The sequence below is a fragment of the Rhinolophus hipposideros genome (genome assembly GCF_964194185.1).
Source record: "Rhinolophus hipposideros genome assembly, chromosome: 12".
NCBI classification, from domain to species: domain Eukaryota; kingdom Metazoa; phylum Chordata; class Mammalia; order Chiroptera; family Rhinolophidae; genus Rhinolophus; species Rhinolophus hipposideros.
In genome coordinates this window covers 14,631,896-14,644,871 of record NC_138058.1, presented here as the reverse complement: position 1 = coordinate 14,644,871, position 12,976 = coordinate 14,631,896, and positions in this window count along the sequence as shown.

Below are 12,976 nucleotides of genomic sequence, written 5' to 3'. Positions count from 1 at the left end.
ATTAGGGAGACCACCTCAGGGATGATGTAGATGCCTGATCACTGCACTGTACACCTGAAGCTGAAGCTGAACAATAATGAATGTCAACTACAAGTTTATATATATATATAATATATATATATATATATATGTATGTATGTATATATATATTATATATATATATGTATGTATGTATATACTTACAAGAAGCAGAGTACAGCATTAGGAATAGAGACAGTGGAAATGTATTGGCTGTGTGCAATGTCAGAGGGATAGTGGATGGGGGAGGGGATTGACACAGTGTGAGGGATATAAATGATAAATGTCTAACTATTACTTTGTTTTGTGCACCTAAAACTAATAAAAAAATAAATAAAATAAAAAAGACTCTACGAGTTTTGCCAATTGAATTTTGATTACCTTGTTAGTTCATTCTGCAAGGCCAGAGGACTGGGGATGATAAGCACAGTGGAAATATTGTAAAATCCGCCACGTTTTACAAACAGATTGTATAATTTGTCTTGGGAAATGAGTTCCCGGGTCGCTATGGAGCTCTGAGAAGATTCCCCAAGTGAGGAAACTCTTCTCTATGAATATTTTACTAACTGCTGAGGCTGTGTCTCTCTGGCATGGGAATGCTTCCACCCACTGAGAAAACATACAAATCATCACTAACACAGATTTGTATCCTTGGGAAAGGGGTGACTGAAGAAAATCTATTTGCCAGACGTCAAAGCCTCCTAAAGTCAAGGGAAAATGCCCCATGGAGGTATGAATGGGCTTTCCAGGGTTGTACTTTGGGCAGATTTGGCATTTTTGTTATACCTGGGAAGCTATCTTTGGAGATGGCTTACAGTAGTATTTTTTCCTCATAAAACCATTTTATCATTATTCCAGTGATTTAAGTCATGTACTTATTTTAATATATGATGTTGTATGCAATCAGGGAGCAGAAGTCAGTCGTTTGGACCTACGCATACATTTTTATTAGGGTCAAAGTTACAGCCTTGTTCTAACCACTACTTCTTATTTTGTCAGATATCTAAATGCTGTGCTTCCATAATCTTATCTCTTAACTCTCCAATTGCTTCAGCTGATAGCACAGGTGCTTCCATTACAATGCTGCTAAAATAGCAGCACTGTATGCCAAACATCACCTCTACTTTCCTCTGTGTTTTCCATTGAATGTCCAAGGACTTTTATGATTGCTAAAGATTTAGATAATTGGATAGCCTCTAAGAGTTCTAAAACAGAGGAATTGTTTTTTATCTTTTGTCTTTTGTTCTTAACAAAGAAGTCAAGAATCCTCTTTGTTTCCAGAGCATGCCAAAATTTGCTTACCTTTGGCTAAATTGCAACCTTGAATTAATGCATAGAGCTCTGCTTGTTGAGCAAAAGTTGCCTGAGTCATCAGACTAGCCTCAGTGGTTTCATTTAGAGAGACAATTGCATAGTCTACTTGGTAGTGGCTTGTTTCATCTTTTAGGTAAGAACCACCAGTAAACCAAACGAATCCAGCATTTTCAAGAGGTGTTTCCTGTAAATCAGTTTGAGAAGTTAGTAGTTGTTATGCAGTCGTGAGGGATTTCATTAGAGGGAAGAAAGAGGAGAGTAGCAGGGTTCAGAGTATTACAGAGAGCAATGGTTGTATTAGATGAAGATGATAAAAGAATTTCATAGGAGGTTAGTCTGCTGGCAGAGAGGTGCTGCGTTTTATGATTGCTAAAGATTGTTAAGTAAGGCATACACTGAATGAGGCACATAAAGAGTCAGTGGAGAGCCCATTATTATCTCTTCTACATGTTGTAGTAAATTGGCAATGGCTACAATACTCTCATACAGGTAGGGAGACCTCTGGTCATCAGATCTACTAGTAATTATTGACTATAATATTCAGTGGGCCTGTGTTGGCTTCCATATTGTTGGTTCAAGACACCTAAGGCGTTTTCCTCTCTTTCATGGACAAAAAGGAAAAAGGGAAATTGATAATTAGAATGTCCTAAAGCAAGGCAGACCATAAGACTGCCTTTTATTTCACTGAAGGCTTTCTGAGATTCTTCTGTCCATGTGAGGGGCTCTGTCTGGTCAGCCTTGAGAAGAGAGTATGAAGGTTAAGCCATGACAGAAAAATTAGGAAATAATTTCCACACTATCCAGCCAAACCTAGGAACCCTCTGAGTTGCCTTTGACTATTGGGTATAGGGAAAGTTAAAATGCCCTGGATCCTATCGGAATCCAAGAGGAGATATTTATCAGTAACTAAATGTCCCAGATATTTAACTTGAGTCTTACAGAACTAAGTTTCTCTTTGATACCTTATGTCCCTTTTTTGCTAGTTCTCAAAGGAGTTGGAGGCTATATTCAGGGGATGTTTCTTCAGGGGGTGACAGGAGGAGGTCATTCACATTGTAAAAAGACGGACTGGTAAGAGAATTCAATATCTACAATATCTGTCTTTAAAATTTGGAAAAAGTAAGACTTTCAGTGCAGCCTTGAGGCATTATTGTCAAAGTATATTGCGGTCCTTCCCATGTGGAAGTGAGCAAGAACTGGCTTTCAGTATCAGCAGGGATGCTAAAGAAAGTACCACAAAGATCTGTAACGGAAAAGAATTTACTTTCTGGTGGTATGGCTGAGAGTAAGTTATGAGTGTTAGGTAAAACTGGGTGTTGAGGTATGGCTGTATTATTTATGGCTCTTAGATCTTGAACAAAGCTCCAATCCCCTCCCATGATGTTATTTTATTTTATTTTTAACAGGGAAGATAGGAGTATTACGAGGGCTTGTGTAAGGAACGATGAGGCCTTGTTTGAGGTATTCCTCAATGATGGGTTTGATTCTTTGAATGGCCTCACATTTAAAGGGTAGTGATGGATGTTAGGCAAAGGTTTGTTTTTGTCAATTCGAATTTTCATCATTGGTGTGGAATGAATGTGACTGATGTTGGTGGCATTTTTTTGACCCAAGTTCATTTGGAATAGAATTTAAAAGAGGCTTTGGGTCAGTTAAGTTGACTGAAAAACTTTAGTAGCTTTAATGAGTCCTCTTAAGGGTCATTAGTTAGAAACTCAAGATGTAAGAATATTTCCCCCTTTTGAGAGCTGAAAAATATGGACTTTGTGAACTTCGAGAAAGTCTCATCCTGAGAGTTGAATAGGGGCAGAGGGAAACAAAAGACATTGGTGGTTTCCTTGAATAGGTCCAAATTGAAAAGAAACTGGAAAGAATTTGGAGGCATTCATGGGTTGACTGGATACACCTATCATTTATATGATTTTCAATATTCTGAAGAAGAAGAGTGGAGAGGCTGTGGTGGGGTTAAGAGCTGATAGGTTGCCTTCAGTATCTATTAGGACTTTGGTTACCTCATTCACAATAGTTAGATCGATTTCCCCTAAAGTAATTGCTAGAAGCATGGGATAAATCTCCTTTTCATTCTCAGAGCAACCCTACTGCTGAGAAAACTTAGTGGGTAATCCTTGAGAAGGATTCACAGACTCTTTGGGCTGTTGGTCTTGAAATTACTTTTGAGATTTACACAAATTTTTCCCAATATCCAGGGTTTTTTTTGTTTGCTTGTTTGTTTGTTTTTGCAATAATTACAAATCCTTTTGAATGATGGTTTGCCTTGGGGATCTTAAAAGGCAAATGTAGACAATTGTTGCAATTGCAAACTCGGTACTTGAATTGCCTGAATTTGGGCATTTGAGGCTTTTTTAGCTTTCTTTTTGGTATCTTTTTGGATAGCTCTGAAAGCTGCTCAGTGTAGTTTACTAATTCTTAGTTTTGCATGGTGGTCCAATGAAGTTGTAATTTTTTTTTCCTGTTATCCAAGTTCATCATGTATATACTGAAAAAAGCTTTGAGGTGTCATCATGGACTTCATTTATGCCGGAATACTGTTTTAAAACTTTTAAAAATCAATAATAATAATAAAAAACAGTTTCATCAGGTTTTTGAACATATTTTTGAACTTTATTCTAGTCAATAACTTGAGGAAAAGCCTCAAGAATCTTTTCATGAAGCTGCTTAGCCAGCTTTGAGCTTCATTCATGGCTTCTTGTCTTTATTGGGAAAAGCCTCATAGGGCTTTGCCATTCCACCTTGTTTAGCCATGCTCTGGCGTGTCCTTCTACAAACATACGGTGAAGCTGTTAGAGATCAGAGAACCCTGGCTCATATGTTTGGATAGTGAACAGAAATTTTCTCACAAACATAATGGAGTCCTCTTTGGGATTAAGGAAATCTTTTAGTAGTGGCACGGAGCTTAGCTTTAGTCCATGGGGGTATAAGAAATAAGGGGTTGTTATCCTGGGCCAGGCCTATCCAATGGTTTAACTTTAAATGGGGTGGTAAGAGCAAGGGGGTCTAATGGAGCCTCATACTCATCGCTCTAAAAAGGGAGGTCAGCAAGTGAAGGGTAAAGAGTGAAGGACAGGCAGGCAGCAAAAGAGAAAAAGGTACAGATAATGAGACATCAGAACATTTAGAAGTTTTCTCAGTTTATTCAGCCTCAGACAACTTAGAGTTTGTTTTGGCTAATTTAGAATTTTTATCCTAGAAGGAAGCAATTTTTGAATCACTTATATGTATAGCAGCCACAAAATGCCAGTTAAAATATGCTTCCCATTCAGTTTGCTTAGTTTTGTAATCGTTTTCCAAGTGATTACCCAGATAGACTAACTTAGGGATTTCAAAAGAACCCCAACTTGGCCAGTTTAACTGTAAATCATCCTAGTTAATTATGGCCCAATGAGACAGAAAGTTTCAGGATCAGGGCCCATAATTTTTGTACATAAATCTAGCAGGAGTTCCAGAAGGTTCAGCAGCTGTTCCTTTAGAAAGTGAACTTCCCATTTTTCAAAAGAGTAATTATTCACCAGACAGGCATTTTAAATCCCATAGACAAAAAGCCAGCATCGGAGGACACGCAAATAGAGCCTGAACCTCAACTAAGGCAGGAGGTTTGGGAACAGGAGGGCTTACCACAATGATCTGGGACCACTGGGGAGATGATAAGAGTGCAATAGATTCCTGTAGGTGTTGTACTAAGATTCATGGAGGCACCAAAGGAGGAGGCAAGTCACCTGGATCCCGTTTCTTTGACGCCATGTAAGAAAATCAAGTTTGACCAAGAACTGCAAGACAAATGAAAGCTTTATTTGAGGGTCTTTTTTAGGAATTGCAACAGAGAGACAGATTTGGGTAGAAACCCCATCTGTGTACTGAGGGAGAAAGAAGGGGACAGAGTTTATAAAAACAGAAAATGAGGGGCCTCCAAAGAGATCACACAAGATACTTTGAAAGAGCTGTGATTGGTGCCGCCAGGCGGACTTACAGTATGCTCTACCTGATTAATTGCTTAGGTGTTTTGCTAGGTGAAGATTTTATTTTTTAATAGACAGCTCGGTGATGCAGAGCCAGTTCTAAGAACTATATCAAGATATAGCCATTTGGTTTAGTTTAGCCCAGTTCAAAAGTTTGGTTTCACATGGAGGGGGTGCGTGAACTCAGCTTCGCACAGGCCTCCTGCCTCCATTTTACATTGCTCTCTTGACAATATCAACTCTGTTTTGCTGTTTTTCTTTCACAAGTGAAACTTGAGTTTGTCTTTCAAAGACAAGGTAGATATGTTGATAGGTATATTAGTTTAGGGCTGTAATGGTTTCTTTATTGTTGTGTAATATATTACCACAAATTTAGTGAGTTAAAACAACACAAATTTATTACCTCACAGTTTAAGTATGGGTACAGTGTCACTGGATTCTCTGCTCAGGGTCTCACGTGACTGAAATCAAGGTGTTGGCCGTGACTGCAGTTCTTTGTGGGCTCAGAGTTCTCGCCCCAGCTCACTGGTTTTTGATGGAATTTATTTCCTTGCAGTTACCGGATTGAGATCCTAATTTTTTTGCTAGCTGTCAGCAAAGAACCACCCTCAGCTACTAGGGGTTGCCCATAGTTCCTTGCCCTGTAGCCCCATAAGAACCACACAACATGGATGTTTGCTTTCTTCCAGGCCAGCCAGAGCACAGCTACATGATTTTCTCTTCTGCTACCAATAAAACTCTTGGCTTTTAAAAACCTCACGTGATTAAGTCAGGCCCCACCCAGATCACCTACTAATTTTAAAATCAACTGATTTGGGATGTTAATTAAATCTGTAAAATCCTTTCACAGCAGTACTTAGATTAGTGTTTTATGGAATAACTGGGAGAATGTGTGCATACACCAGAGACTAAGAATTTGGGGAGCCATCTTAGAATTCTGCCAATGGTAGGATTTAGCAAATGGAGAAGATGAGGAAGATCAACCCAGGAAGACAAAATAGGATGAGCAAAGGATTCAGGGAGACTGTTGGAAAATGAAGATAGGAAAGTGAGTTTCATGTTTCTAACAACATGGCAGAATAGATGCTGGAGATATCTGCCAACTGAAAATCCCTAAGATGCTGGGGAAACTATTAAAAATATGTTTTAATAGGAAGGCTGAGCTGGTAGGAATGGGAGAAAACCACTCTGAGGCAGAAAAATGAGAACATGGTGGTCCAGAGAGGTGAGCAGAGTCCAGAGTTTGCCTTAGAACCATCTGTTACTTATGGCCAAGTGGGCTGGAGGTAGGAGACAAAACCTAGACTGAAGCAGTATGTGAAGTTAGATTGGAGATCATTACACATACCTAGAACCCTCAAAGGGTGGACATTTCAGTGGGTGTACTCTGATCTTGCTTCCCAAGGGAAATAGAGGGGTACTTGTCATAGATAATTATTTGCTTTAAGATACCTGATCTTAGTTCAGAGTGGAACAAAAATAAAAATAAAAGTTTCCCCTAAAAATACCCAACCAAAAGGCTGCACTCATGCAGCTTGGGGCTGGAATTCATACCACCTTTGTGACCAACAACCTTTTAAAGTGGTCCCAGGTTGACAGTTCTCTAGGGCATCTATAAGAAGCAAGTTACCTCTAGGGACATGCTTTTTAGACCCAACCCTAAGACAATTACCACAAAGTTCCAAGGAGTTTGACTTTGCAATTTAAAATATTGCATTACACTTAGGGGAACAAACCACTATACCCAAGAGTCAGCAGAAATAATAAAATAAAGACTCAGACCCACAAAAACTATAGAGAATAGAATTAGGAGATTCAAAATATCAAATAAGCTTGTTCAATGTGTTTATAGAAATAAAAGAAGGTATTGAAAGCATGACTAAGAAATAAAAGAAACAAGACTATTAGCAATAACTCAGTAGACAAATGAAACAATAGAATGGAGAGGTAAAGACATAATTAGTAAGTTGATATATAGATACAAAGAAATTACCTAAAGTCCAGCACCAAGAGAAAAAAGTTATAGAAAAAAATGAGATTGAGACATGGAGGATAACATAAGTAAGTCAAAAGTCTAGCACAAGCCTAACCAGATTTCCAAGGGGGAAAAAAGGAGAAAATGGTATAGAGGCAATTGATAACTGAAGAAATAATAACTGAAAAATTTCCAGAATGATGAAAACACAATCCTCACATTCAGGAACCCCAAGAAATCATAAGTAGGAAAGTTATCAGAAATCCTAGACACCTCAGAAGGAAACTGCAGAACACTAAAGAAAAGGAAAATCTTAAAAGCAGTCAGAGAAAGAAGACAGATTACCTACAGAGAAATAGCAATTATGCAGTTATATCGGCAAACTTGGGGGAGAAAACAAATGTCAACCTAGAATTGTATATAGAAAAGGAAATCGTCTTTCAAGATCCAGGGAAAAATAAAAACATTTTCCTACAACAAAAATTAATTAGCCTACCCTAAGTAATGGAACTGCTAAGGGATATACAGTAGAGAAAAAGAAAATAATCTTGGAAGTTTTGAGATGCCAAGAGTAGAGTTTCAATCAAAGGCACAGGTGAAAGAATTAAAAAGTAAAACTTGATTCTGGGAAAACAACCAGCTGAATGCACAAAACCATGGAAATTATTTGTGTGCATCCTAATATTGGGAGAAAAACATGTCTAGGAGAGCAATGGGAGATTAGATTGGGACCAGATTTTGAAAGATTGACCAACCTAAGGCATTTGGAATTTATTCTTCTGGCAGGAGGAAGGAATTGGATTTTTATATTTAAAAAAAGGAAAAGATTAGATGCCTGTGGAGAACAAGCAGGTAACTTAAATGAGTGTAGTAGGCTGGGTGTGAGACAATAGAAAAGGGGGACATTATGGGGGGACTATGGCAGCTCGAGAGGATAGCCATCTAAAAGGGATAATTGCCTCTTGCCAATTGTTACCATATGGGAATTGAGCACCCTGTGTTGCCAGATCTTCAGATTTTTCCAGAGAGGCTAGGAATCTGGATTTTTAGGTCAATTCTCTTAGTTTTTAAAAGTTAGCCACAAACTCAATTTTTTAAATTACAGTGCAGATGAGCACCATATGGGTGAAACAAAACGTCCACGTAAAGGGCCTGAAGGTTTATGATCTCTGGAGTGAGAAAGAGGATGAAGAAAAAACACGGGCATGGTGGAGTGTACAAGATCAACTTGAGAGCTTGTCCCAGGCCTCTGTTGCCTCTTCAAAAATTACCTTGTCTAGTCAGGTTTGGTTTTGTTTTGCTCAGGAATGTCCTCTCAAGTCCTTACAAGCAAAGATCTCATCTTCGCTCAACATTCTACAGGACAGAGCATATTGTTTGGCTTTTAGAGGGTAGAACAAACAACCTGGTGAGAAATTAGCTCTCTTCTTCCCCCCTCCCAAGTTTCATTCTCAAAAAATTAGAGGTATTGTTTCCTGCCTCCATCCTCTCAAGATGGCAGTATTCTTGGGATTTTGGTCTCCCTTGCCTAAGCTTTAGTGGATGGCCTCCTAGAGAGGCTTCTTGGCCCATGGCTGGTGCCATTGTTACCACTGACCTTTATGTCTGGCTCTGGACATCTGCTGCTCCAAGGCCCACAGCGATGTCCTCATCACACGTAGCTCAGCCATACACTTGACCACAGGTTCTTCAGCTTCCTGCACAGCTGTGGCATTTAGTGCTCAGTCCCTGGGCATCCATAGACATTCCCATAGATGGTTCTCTAGTTCCTAGGGCAGTTCAGAAGAACTGGGTATAGGTGTCAGTGTCTCTAGTAAGCTATCCACTCATACCTAGAGTCTGGACATTTAGACAAGGATGAATGACCATGCTGAATTCGTTTTCATGTCCTCAGCACTCACCACAGACCCTGACTCAACTAGGCCCTCATGGTGCTATGTTGAAGTAAATGACAGTCATTCGGCCATCAAGAACGTTAAATCGTGAAAGATGTTCTAATGGGTCACAGATGAATTCCTATCTGGTCATTTTTAATGATTATTTATTTTAAAATAAGATATTAGAGATATGATCTGAGCCCAGGGATTGGGGAGAGGCCTTTCACAGTCTCTTATTCTTCCCCTGTGAGTCCTGAGGGAAAGGGGCAAGGAAGTGGTCATCCAGTTTCATTATGGGTCATGGGTCCTTCGACTGGCGTCCTTAGATAGGCAATAAACCTCAGTAATCATGTGCAAACTGTTGGATAAATGTGCACTTTGGTGGTGGGGAGGGACAGGAGGATGGCCCCAGAGCTCAACTTGAATTCCCTAAGGGGCCCAGCTCCAAAGAGCACTCTGGCCTTCCTCCTTCCTTTCTTTGGCCTTGAAGATAAAGGAGTTCTTGATGAGCTTCACGTCTGAGGTTGGGTTAAAGTACCCACAAGTTATAAATTATCCCTTCTGAGCTTTTCCCATGTGCATGGATCTCCCACAGGGGCCTCGAAGAAGGGTAGCTTTTGTCCCAAGAAGCAGCTTATCAGTGTCCAGGGCACTGGAGGCAAGGTTCTCTGCGTAGAGTATCAGCTCCCACACCAAGAGCAGCCTCCTTGCTTACCATGGACAGTGGGCTCACCCACGGACAGTCAACTCCCAGCTCTAAGCACTTTGGGAATCTTGGAGTGTGAGCTGGGGGGGTCACATGACTTGTGGGTGGGGGACAGAATTCCCCAAGAGACGCCAAGCTCCTACACGGTGATCTTGCCTCTGAGAGGGAATCTGGAGCTATAGTGATTGTAGAGCTGGCTCTCCAGGACAGAGCTGGCTCCCGGAGGAGCAAAGAACGAGAAAGGAGCGTTGCATTTTAGGATTGATGAGTGGCCCAGGTTCTACTGCATTCCAATGTCAAGCTGGTTAAAGGGCAGACACCTGCCAGAAAGTTTGGTCACGTTTGCAGTCTCCTGTCATGTTCAAGGTGTTTTCATTTGGATAGGTTGGCAGCTGCTTTCTTTCTCTCTTGCTCAATCATTCTTTCTGCATTCCATTGGAGTTCTTGTTTCCCATCCAAAAGGCTCAATTCCTTTTTAAGCACTTTCAGTTTCCTAGTCTCCCATTTCCTCCTCATCCTACACATATGGACACTGGTTAGTCTCAGAGTTTTCTAGTTAACCTTGGTGTAGCCCCACATCATCCCTCTCAGCGTCTGGCTCAAATTAATTCATCCTTCAATCTACGGTAACTCAATTCTATACGTCACTCTCCTGTTTCCAAACTCGCATCAGGTTATCTCCTGAATTAACTTCCATCTCTTAAGCCTGGCCTTAGAGACCTTCTTCCACCTGGTCCCCACGGCAGCAGCCGGCACAGACGCAGGACCAGGGTGCATGGCTCTGAAAGGGGAATTTGTCCTGGATATTAGACCCCTTGTATCCACTCACCCTGGTCTGCACATTTGTTATATTATTCGTGTCACTCAAAGTTCTTTAATTTCCCTCTTAAAGTCCCCCAAGGCTCATCTCAGATGGCACTTCCTCATCAGTCACACTTGCGTGGCTAGAACCTGATCATTCTGTAAGGGGACCTGGGTGGGCTGTTTACCAGGCAACAGTATCTTTACATATTTCCTCTTGAGCTGCTCAAACTTCCCAGAGAGGAATTTCCAGGTTCCTGCCTGAAACACGGTCCGGCTGCCTGCGTGTTCTGGGCCCCACTTGGTGAGAAAAGCTGGAAGTCCCTGAGATGAGAAATCAATGGCATCAGTCGTCAATTTTTCTGTTTTCCATTCTGCACCCTACACTCCACTGTCCCTTGGCCCTCAATACAGAGACCCATTCTGTTACCTCCTCCAGAGAGAAAAACTCGACTTCTGTTGGGGGCAGAGAGGGACAGGTGCCCAGAGGAATAGAGTTGGCTAGGACCTCAGGAGACCTAGAGAGTACAGTAACAGCAGGAACTCATAGGCTGCTTACCAACTTACTATATATCCAAAGTAATGTACACATACAAACTCTATTTGCCTGTATATACATATCTTTACATACACTGACTACCCTCTCCTCCTAAGTGCCACTCTTCCTAGTTGTCTGCACTTAACCACCCATCACCTGCCTCCCGGGTCCAGAGGTTCCCGGGACTTCTGCTTCCTCTTGTTGAGGAGTCTGCAGTATGAAACATTTGGTTGGTCTTTCTGCACGTCAGACTTGGGACTGAGCTCAAAATTCTGCTGAGTCAGTTATTCCTCATTTGTTTGCTTTCCTGCTTCCCAAATGTTGTTGCTATTGCCTCCTCATAAAATTCTTTCTGACAAAACATCACTGTAAGTATGCTAGTGGGCTAACAGATGTTTATGTATATGGAGAGGGTTGTCCGTGCACCTGGCCTGCCACAGCCAACTCCCCACACCTGCCCACCTGCCCACCTGCACGAGGCCACACCATGAGTCAAACCCAGGTTTGAGGATGGGCTTCTGGTTCTCAGTGCACTTACTTGTACTTGCTCTCAAAGCAGCAAATAAACAGTATAAAAGATGGTTACAAATGGACCGAGAGAACTCACCCTGTATGTCATATGGGCAGGCCTGAAATTCAGCAGTCTTGGTGGCCTGGATGGAGTAGCTGAGAGCTGCGGGCTCTCAGGCTTTTAGAGACCCAACCACATTGGCATCCTAAAACCACTTATACTCTCATAGATGACATTAGTCCTGCCCTTCAGGAAGAGACACTATTCAGCTCCTGTGTGCATTCTGAGCCCTGAACTTGTGGCTGAGCCTACCCTGGGTTTTCTCTCTCTCTCTCTCTCTGCTCCTGGGTGACAAGGCTTCAGAGGTTTCCATTGTTGTCCATTTGGGGGCTTCCCATGCACAGGCCTCACCATGGCCAGCCACACCTCAAGATTCTGAGGAGTGGTAAATGCAGAGAGGTGCCACCCTCAACCCTGACGCTGCCTCCAGCTAGACAAGGCTGGACCTTGTGAAAGCTTGGCCTGGACCTGCCTACCAACAGCCTTTGAACAAATCAGAAAAAGGCACTTCTTGGATTTTGCATAATAAATACATGCAAAGCCCTAATGTCTATAAGGCCAATGTACCTCCCTTGATGTGGTGCCCCGAGCAGTGTACTGCCTGGCCAGTCATACACAGTGGCCTTGGGTCCAAAGCCACAGCAGGCCAAGTGAGCTCTTGTGGCATTTCTTCTGCGCTCACAACAAAATCTCTTTCTTTATTTTTCCATTCTGTTGCTTAGGGGAGGTCCAGCTGAGAAAGAGTAATAACAGACAGTGAGAAAGAATGAGAGCATTTCTCCTCCTCCTCCTCCTCCTCCTCCTCCTTCTCCTCCTCCTCCTCCTCCTCCTCCTCCTCCTTCTTTTAAATGAACACTCTTTTGTTGAGGAATTACAGGTTTACAGAAAAATTAAGTGGAAAATACAGAGTTCCTTTCTGCATGCTCATCCCCACAAAGTTTCCCTTGTTCCTAACATCTTGCATTAATGTGGTGTGTTAGTTACAATTGATGAACCAATATTAGTACATTATTATTAATTAAAGTCCATGGTTTACATTAGGGTTTACTTTTTGTGCTGTGCATTCTATGGGTTTTGACAAATGTAGAATGACATGTATCCATCATTATAGCCCCATACAGAAGAGTGTCATTGCCCTACAAATCCCCATATGCTCTAAATGTCATCCCGTCCTCCCACTCGTGCCCTGAACCAGGCTCTGG